The sequence below is a fragment of the Acomys russatus genome, chromosome 32, assembly GCF_903995435.1.
Source record: "Acomys russatus chromosome 32, mAcoRus1.1, whole genome shotgun sequence".
NCBI classification, from domain to species: domain Eukaryota; kingdom Metazoa; phylum Chordata; class Mammalia; order Rodentia; family Muridae; genus Acomys; species Acomys russatus.
This window is the reverse complement of record NC_067168.1, coordinates 18,000,991-18,010,445: the sequence shown is the minus strand read 5'-3', so window position 1 is coordinate 18,010,445 and position 9,455 is coordinate 18,000,991.

Genomic DNA, 9,455 nt, shown 5'->3' with positions numbered 1-9,455 from the left:
GCACTGCATGGAGACATGAGTATCATACATGTAAAAGTTGTTTTTATTTCCTCAGACGAGAGATGAGATGAGATACGAGACATTCCCAGGCCTTTATAGCTCTTTAAGAACTCACACTGGCTGGTTCAAATCAGCTGTTCTGGCTAAACGCCTCTCTAAGCTGACTGATTCAAACTGGCTTCTCTTAGCTTCTAACAGACCTGCTCTGCCTGGCCTCAAACTAATCATGGCAATATGTTTTAATCTTCTGGCTCCTTCTCCTTCTTTGACTCATTCTGTCTTCACCTGTGTGTAGTTTGCGCTCTCTCTCTCTCTCTCTCTCTCTCTCTCTCTCTCTCTCTCTCTCTCTCTCTCTCTCTCTCTCCAACTTGTGTCTGTAAAAAACTGTTCCAGTAGGAAACTCTCCCAAGAGAGAATGCTTAACTCTCACTCAGAAGAGCAAATAGAATAAACAGCAGAAGCAGCTGAAAAGAAGGAGTAGGAGAATAAAGGATAGGAGAGGGAGTGCAGAAAGACATGAGGATGGAGATCATACCTTGGAAAAGCAAGGGCAGGAGGACAGAGGGCTTGCAGAGAAAAGAGAAACCTGTGGGAGGGGGGCATCTCTGAAACAAGCTGGAGACCTAAAACAAGGTAGCCCCCTGCGATGATATGGGGGTTACTCTAACTGAGAATCCTAGTAGCGGGGGTCAGGAAGACTGCAGGGGCCATCCAATAACTAGACAGGACTCCTACTAGAGGGAGAGAAACACCAACACACCCACAAAACTTTGACCCAAAATTTACTCTTCCTACAAGATGTGTGGATATAAAAATAGAGCAGAGTTAGAGGGAATGAACAACCAATCCCTGGCCCAATCTGAGACCCACCCCATGGGACAGAGTCAACCTCTGACACTATTATTGATACGCTGCTGTGCCTGCAGACAGAAGCCTAGCATAGCTGTCCTATGAGAGGCTCCATCCAGCACTGATTCAAAATATATGCTGAGACTCACAACAAAACATATGGTGGAGTGCAGGGAGCTTTATGGAAGAATCGAGGCAAGGATAGTATGGCTCAGAGAGGAAAGGAGCTCCACAAGAAGACCAACAGAGCCAACTAACCAGGGCCCAGGGAGCTTGTGAAGACTGGAGCACCAACCAAAGACCATGCGTAGACTTAACCTAGGCCCCATACACAGATGTAGCCAATGGCCACTCAGTCTTCATGTTCCCTAGTAAGGGAAGAGAAGGATGCCTCAGACATGGCCTCTGATACCTGTTTTTCAATAACTTCTCCTTTGTGAGATGCCTCACCAGGACACAGGGGAAGAGGATGTGCTCAGTCCTGATGCTGCTTGATGCTCTTGAGTGGGTTGGTGGAGGGTATGTCCCTTTTCTGAGGAGCAGGGGAGGAGGGATGGAGGAAGTGGGAGGGGGTGGTACCAGGAGGAGAGGAGGAAGGGTGCTGAGATCAGGATGTGATGTAAATAAGAAAAGAATGGAAGGAATAAAAGAAAGAACTGAAGGAAGGAAAGAGAAAGAAAGGAAGGAAGTCTCAGTAACAAAACTGTCTCTCTCCCTCCCTGCTCTGCTCTCTTAAGTAGCCTCTGTTTCCTGTCCTGTTCTTGTGAGAGTTGGGTATGTCCTATCTCTGACTCATTCTGTCCCATTATTCTCTGATTCATCACTTTGTCTGCAACCCAATTAGATGTCACTTTCAAACATGGATGCCTTCTATACACTATTCTTACCTTTATTGTTTGGAATTAACAGTGTGTACTAATAGTGTGTCTGTATTCCAGCCTGATCACATAGACCTAAAAGGTCTTTGGAATTGATTCCTTGCCAGAGCAGCCATGTTACCGGATTAAAATTCCTCTATATGGTAGCATTACCTACATGCTGACCCAGATCCCACCATCCAAATACTATCCAGAGCTGCATATTTCTCACAGGTAGTTTAGTCTATCCTGTAAACCCCAGCCCTGTAGACTGAAGACAACACAGTCAGAGACCACCCCCCAAGGTCTCCTGACAAAACACTCAGTTAACCAGATATCCTATCCCCAATTTTAGGTTGACAAGAACTTTACCAAAGTAGAGAACTTGAATTGGAGAGCCACACCAGAAAGCAACAGAGGAGTAGAACAGCAAGTGATGTGATGACTCTTGGAAAGTGTCACTCAGACATATAGAGGCAGGCTATCAAAGACCTGTAGCCCTAAATACCGATTCTACAAAAGAAAACAAAGTCTCTTGGCCGGGCGTGGTGGCGCACGCCTTTAATCCCAGCACTCGGGAGGCAGAGGCAGGCGGATCGCTGTGAGTTCAAGGCCAGCCTGGTCTACAAAGTGAGTCCAGGATGGCCAAGGCTACACAGAGAAACCCTGTCTCGAAAAATCAAAAAAAAAAAAAAAAAAAAAGTCTCAACCCTTTTACAAACTACTGTTCTCAGAAACACTGTATACACATGCACTAAAAGAAGAAAGATGATTTGAGCTTCAATATATAAAGATATAGCTAACAGACTACCTCTTGTGCATAAGTATAAGCACAAAAGCAAAAGTGCCATGAAAAACTAAGACAATAATATCCTCCAATTAAAGTAGTAAGCTCATAGTGATGAACCCAAATGATAAAACTGTGTAAGGTAATTCAGACAATTAAAAAGAACAATCAGGGCTATGGTCAAAGAACACATATTTAAAAAAAGAAAGAAAGAAAACAACAAAGAGATGGATGAAGTAAGAATGCCCATCCAAAATACAAAAATTGAACCCAGTGAAGAGAGTTACTGAAGAAAAGCCAAATAATGTAATACTAGAGATGAATTTCAATAATACAATTTAAAACAGTGGAAAAGCCTCAACAACAGAATTATATAGAAAATGACTCGAGGCTACAAGAAAGGAGAAATTTGATTACTCACCAAAGGTACATGGATACTTTAAGAAGTGGAGCATGGCTTGACAAAGACTTAGGACTCCATGAAAAGTTCTAATCTTGGAATTATTCACATAGAAGAAAAAATAATATTATAATGAGAGCCTATAAAATATTTTCAGTAAAATCATAGAAGAATTTCCCAAAACTTAGAGATGTTCATCTAGATACCATAGACCTTCAAGATAGACAAATCCAAGAAAGAAATTTCCCACATCATATTTTAACTAAAATATTAAGAACAGAGTAAAGACAGCTACAAGGGAGAATGGTAATGTCAGTTATAAAATCAGGCCCATCAGAAAAATACCTAATTTTTTGACAAAAGCGTTTAAAGCCAAAAAATAACTGAAAAGATGTATCATTGTTTTTATCATGATATCCTCCTTTTTCATTTCATCCATTCCCCTACTGGTTCCTTTTTACCACTGAAGTTGTTAATTTTTTGAGAAAGAAATCAGGAAAAAATTTCCATTCCCAGTACATTTTAAAGTGCCTAGCAATACACTGAACTAAAAAGTGAGAGATCTTTACAGTGAAAACTATAAAACACTAAGCAAAAACCATTGGGAAAAAAAACACTAAAGACAGAATTACTTCTTGGGCTCATAAATCAGAAGAATTAATACTGCAAAAGCTTTATATCAGAAAAAAAAGTCTTTTCAACATTTGGTCACAAGGGAAATGGCTATCTGTTTGTAAAGACAGAAACTAGGACGATGCTTTCACTCTCAATAAAAGTTAACTTAAAATGGATGAGGTCTTAGGTGTCAATTTTTAATGCTGAACTGTAATGTTATTTCTACTTAAATTTATCAATTATTTTTACCTTAGCAAGTGTTTAATTTTAGTTTAAATATAATTATGTCACTCCCCCTTCTTTTCCCTCCTTCCAACTTCTCCCGTGTCCTCCTCCTCTAACACCTCCCATAATCTCCTTACTGCTATCCCAACTAAAGCCCCCTCCTCATTTCGACATATCCTCTTTCAAAGAGAGGGGGATGACAGGATACAAGTTTCACATTTTTAAAAATGACCTTCATCTATGGCTTTAAGTTGTAAAAGTCAACACTGCTCAATAAATAATCCCAAGAAGTGTTTTGTCACTGATTGTACAAGCGCTTATATTACACAAAATGTCTTTACTATATGATACAGTAAAAACAAAACCAACCAACACAAGAAGACATAACTATGCCATAAAAGAAAAAGGCCACAAAATGTTGATTGTGTTTAATCAGAATAAATAAACGTGGAATTCTGAAAACATATAACATGAAAGGTGATGCTAACATCTGGCAAGTTGAAGCTCATGATGGGCAGTGAATGTGGTCTTGATGATCTGTTCATCATCACACAGTGCATTCAATTCTTCAAAGCATCTGGCAAGCCCTATGGCTCCTGATAAGTCATAACAGAATTGCCGTGAGTTCATAATCTATAAAAGAAACCTTAGGTTAGTAGTTTTAATTTCAACAATGTGAAATGTTGAAAATACATGATAAAAGGGAAGATGTTTCTTGCCTAAATATAAATATTCATAAATTTCTATGGTTACACACAAAAATCGAAACTCATAAGGTGGTGGTACATATGATCATACCTACTATACAAAAATTTTGCAAGTTCATTAGTCTAGTTGATACTCATAGTCAAGGAAACAATTTGAGTCATTTGTTCTTCTATGCCTCAAGCTGTTCTCTACTGAGTACTTTTACCTAAACTAGTCATATTTTTTTCATTCTGCTCTGAATGGATTGTTATTGATTTTACCTTTCCTTAGCATATCAATTCAGTCACTGAAACTGGAAGTATGAGGTTCAACTCCTGGGTGACACACTTGTTGAGGATTCCAAATGCAAAAACATTTATCATAAACAGTGGATATAAGCACAGATAATGGACTTGTCTTATTTTTTAAATGAAAATCTCAAGGTCATCATACAGCTAATATTGTTACCTAGACTTTTTGTTCAGTGGGAAGAGAACTGTACAGGGCTTTAAATAAAACCAAAATCAAAACACACACACAAAAAAAATCTGCTTACACGACTGCTTTCACCAAAGAAAATCCCCTTCAGAACAGAAAGCAGCTGTGGAAACATCTGTGGGCTGAAGTGAATCCTGAAAGAACAATTGCATGTACATCTGTTGAGATAAAATAAGTGGCGGATAGAATGTGCACAAAAAGCTTACATTTTGTGGATACTGTTGGAAATGTATAAGAGCAAAATGAGGCTCGTAAACATCTTTTTTACCTCATCATCAACTCTTCAGTGAACTAAGATATAGCCATAAAAGAACACGATAGGGTCAAGTTCAAGGGACATAAAGTTGCTTAGTGTCTTCCTTTTTGCTGAATAAACCCAAGGGTTTATTTTCTTTCCTTCAGTGATCACAACATATTTTTAATGACCATCACTAAGAGAAGTTTCAACAGCATCCACGATTTCATATGTATCTTGTCCCACAATGTAGCCTAGAGTGTACATTAAAGTTTTCACAATAGTCAAGTTTTAAATGAGTTACAAATACAATTAGAACATGGAGCAAGTCAAGTGTTCTATAGAACCACAAAACTGACCACGTAGTCTCATTTTCAGAAATTTTTACAGTGGGACAGATTCAGGAATTTTTTAAAAAACTATAGCAGCATAAAATACAAGATACATTGTTATAATCTCAAAAAATAAATGGTGGTACATTGGTGGCAATTGAGATGCATAGGTAGGAGAGTCTTAATGAGTCTGAGGCCAGTCTGGTATACAAAGTAAATGTAGGACAGCCAAAGCTACAAAGAAAACCCTTGTCTCAAATAAATTTCTTTAATTAATCCAAATATCCATGTCCAGTTCGACAAAGGAATTTGAATAGTGACAGAACTTATAAAAGACTCTACGAGTCCTGGCTTTAACACAGAGAGTTTTACATTACATTATACTTGTAATTACTTAACTAGAAAATTGCTTAGTATTTTATAAACTTTTTATTATGACTGGGATATCTTGAATACTAATTAAAATATAAATATCATGTGGCCCGGGTATAGTCACATAATGTCACATATGACATTCTGGTAATTTCCTGTGCTGTTCATGTCATTCTACGTCAGTGAAAATAAATCAAAGTCTACTTCCTAAAAAAATGTCAACAATGTATCAAAAATACCCATAAAGAATGTAAACAAGTCACATGTTGGTGTAAGAATACAGAACCAAAGGTTCGAATCAGGGATGTCTCTCTTTTCCTTTATCTTTCTTTCTTAGGTTTGGAGATAGGGGTTGAAAAGAAAGAAGGGGGATTATAGAAATATATAGGCATGATAGGACAAAAAGTAGATTATTGAATCTACTCCTCAACTTAATGCCTTGTTACTTGCAAGGTTACTTTTAATTCACTGGTATAAAGTTTTGTATATTGATGTAAAATAAATTTAACTTTTATACATTCATATAGAATTCAAATTTAAGATTAATATTCATATACATTAAATATATATATATATTTCTACTCTAATATGAAGTATTGTACGCATACAACTCAACTATAATACAAGGTTTACTTCCAATACTTTGAAAGTAGTATGCAGGCTGCTTAGGATAATTAAATAATATAAGCTAATTGTTAGTTGGTCAAATCATGGTCATGTCAATTACTAGTCTATTTTTATCACAAAAATATACATCCTAGGTTTTACAGATAGATATGATTCTACAGATAGATAAGGTAAAATAGATAAGTCCTTCAAGAACATCAGAGACCTACAGAATATGGCATTTAAAGATGTTTTTATTATTTTAAAGATTCTTTGACAATACGACAGGTTAACTCCTGGCAATACCCAGCCTACCTCAAATGCCTTCCTTATGGAGATGGTTTCAAATGTGGCAAAACAGCCACTGGGAAAAATGTCCTCGTTTCTGCCACAGACAGAATTCTGCCTAAAAATGGGCAAGCTTGGATACAGGCAGAGTTGATGACTAAACTCTGCCAAGAGGTTAAGGTGTTTTTAGGTCTAGATGGATGTTTTAAGTTGACAAAGATAAAATATGATAGATACTGATTTCCATTCAGAATTTTAGACGCACCAAGATAGGAATGTTGTTTTCTTCAAGGCTGCCAAATACAAATACCCAAAACACTATGAAAGTCACATTTATATAATTGCTGATTGTTACATGGTTCTTTTTGCTGTAGGTGGTTTATTGTCTATAGGTGTAATAATATAAATGTATATATTTAAAAAGGGAAAAAATATTTTTAAAAATTCAGAACCAAATCACTAAACCAAATTATTCAATATCTCATATCTGAAGATGTTCTAAAGAGCTAAAGAATCTGAAGATCAGTAGTAAATGTGGTCTTATAAATGCAGTTGTAATTTAATACCAATTTTTAAAATTATTTTTAAAAGACAGAAGTAATCTATTTTTTATTTTGTTGTCGCTGGTTCTTTGAGAGTGTTGTGCACATTTGGATCGTCATCCTTCCACTCCTCCAGCACAAACTGCTTTTGATGAGGAAAGAAAGATCACTAAGTCGAGTGGGTATACAATGGATAATGGATTTGGAAATGCAATTTAATGGTGACCTGAAGTTACTTTGTATTTTCAATATTTTAAGTAATCTAAGTAATAGCTCTGATATTTATTCCAGGTAAAATTACTTTTTTAAAAAAAGAGGTAAATCACTATCTGTAGATCATATGTTTTATATTAGGAAATACCAATATAATCACTTGAGTCAATTGAAATATTGTCATTTAAATAAGTAGTCACAAAGATAGTTAATGGTTTTATGACAAATTTTATTTAGAATCTTATGAAGAAAAATTATACTTAAAGTAGCAAAGAAATGTAAAATTCATAAAAAATATCTACATGTACTCAACATTTTAACCTAAAAAGAAAATAAATAAAATATTTATTAAGGTAGTAAATGGAGGCCTAAGTATATACAAAAATTTGTCATGAAAGTAATTAGAGAATTCAGTAGCATATGTGTATATATACATATATATAATTTATCAAAGTCAATCTATAAATGTAATGTAATATTGCTTCCTACAGCAAAGGGATTTATTTCAGAGTTTTCCAAAATGATTCATAAGTTAATTTAAAAGATACTAAACACACACACACACACACACACACAATACACAAGTTTAGCATAGCAATGACAGCTTTATTGTACAAAATATTGTCACATTATTCTAAAGATATAGTAAGACAGATTGATATTCATATAAGCACTTACATACAGCATATAAAATTCAGATATACTTGATAGTTTTTCCTTTTTTACTTTTTTATTATTATAATTTATTCAGATTACATCCCAATTGTTATCCCCTCACTTGCATCTTTCCATTCTAACCCTCCCTTCCTCTTTCACCCTATTCCCCTCCCCTAGACCTCTGACAGAAAGGGACCTCCTCCCCCACCATATGACCACAGCCTATCAAGTCTCATCCAGATAGCCTGCTTCCCATTCCTCTGTGTGCTTCTGGGCCTTACCACCAAGGGAAGGATGATCAAATATGGGGCACCAGAGTTCAAGTCAGAGGTAGTCCCCGCCCTCCCTACAACTATGGAGAATGAGCTGCCCATTGGCTAGATCTGAATAGGGGTCTAGGTTTACTGTATGCATTGTCCTTGGTTGATACAGCAGTTTGTACAGGGCCCCCTGGGTCCAGATTCACCAGTCTTGATGGCCTTCTTGTAGGATGTCTGGATCCTCTGGGTCTTTCTATCCCCTCATTCTTTCATACCACTCTCACCTGGAGTCCAGCAGCGAGTCCCAGCATCTGTCCTGATCCTTTCTGATGGAGACTCTCAAAGGACATCTATGTTGGGCTAATATCCACTTATAAGTGAGCATATACTGTACGTGTCTTACTGGGGCTGGATTATCTAACTCAGAGTGATCATTCTAGTTCCATCCATTTGCCTGCAACCTTCAAGATTTCCTTGTATTTAATAGCTGAGTTTTAATGTCAGTTTTAACTGACAAAACCAAGAATCACATAGTAAGAAAGCCTAAGATTAGCTTATGGGCATGTCTGTGGGTGTATCACTTTAATTATGTTAATTTATACGGGAACCCAGCCTACTGTGGGCAGCATCAGTCCCCAAGCGGAGGGTCCCACACTGTGTAAGAATGGAGCTGTTGACCTGAGCACAAACAAGCAGGTAAGTGAGCATGCATGTATTCATTTCTCTGCTCCTGATTCTAAACACTGTGTGACTATCTACTTTAAGGCTCAAACTGCGGCCTCCCTGCTACTGTAACCTGGAATTGTAAACTTCACAACCAATCAAAATGCAGGCTTTTGGAGACCTTCTAGTGTATACATCTCCAACACAACTCCTGGACCTAAGGCTCAGGATCATTCCAGAAAAGAGGACAGAACGATTGAGAACCATAGGAATAAAAAGTTTGTTGTGAAATTGTGTCTCCTACTAATATCAGAAGCAACACCCGTAATATCACACCATTATGACTGCCTAAATAAAAGCTGAACAAGA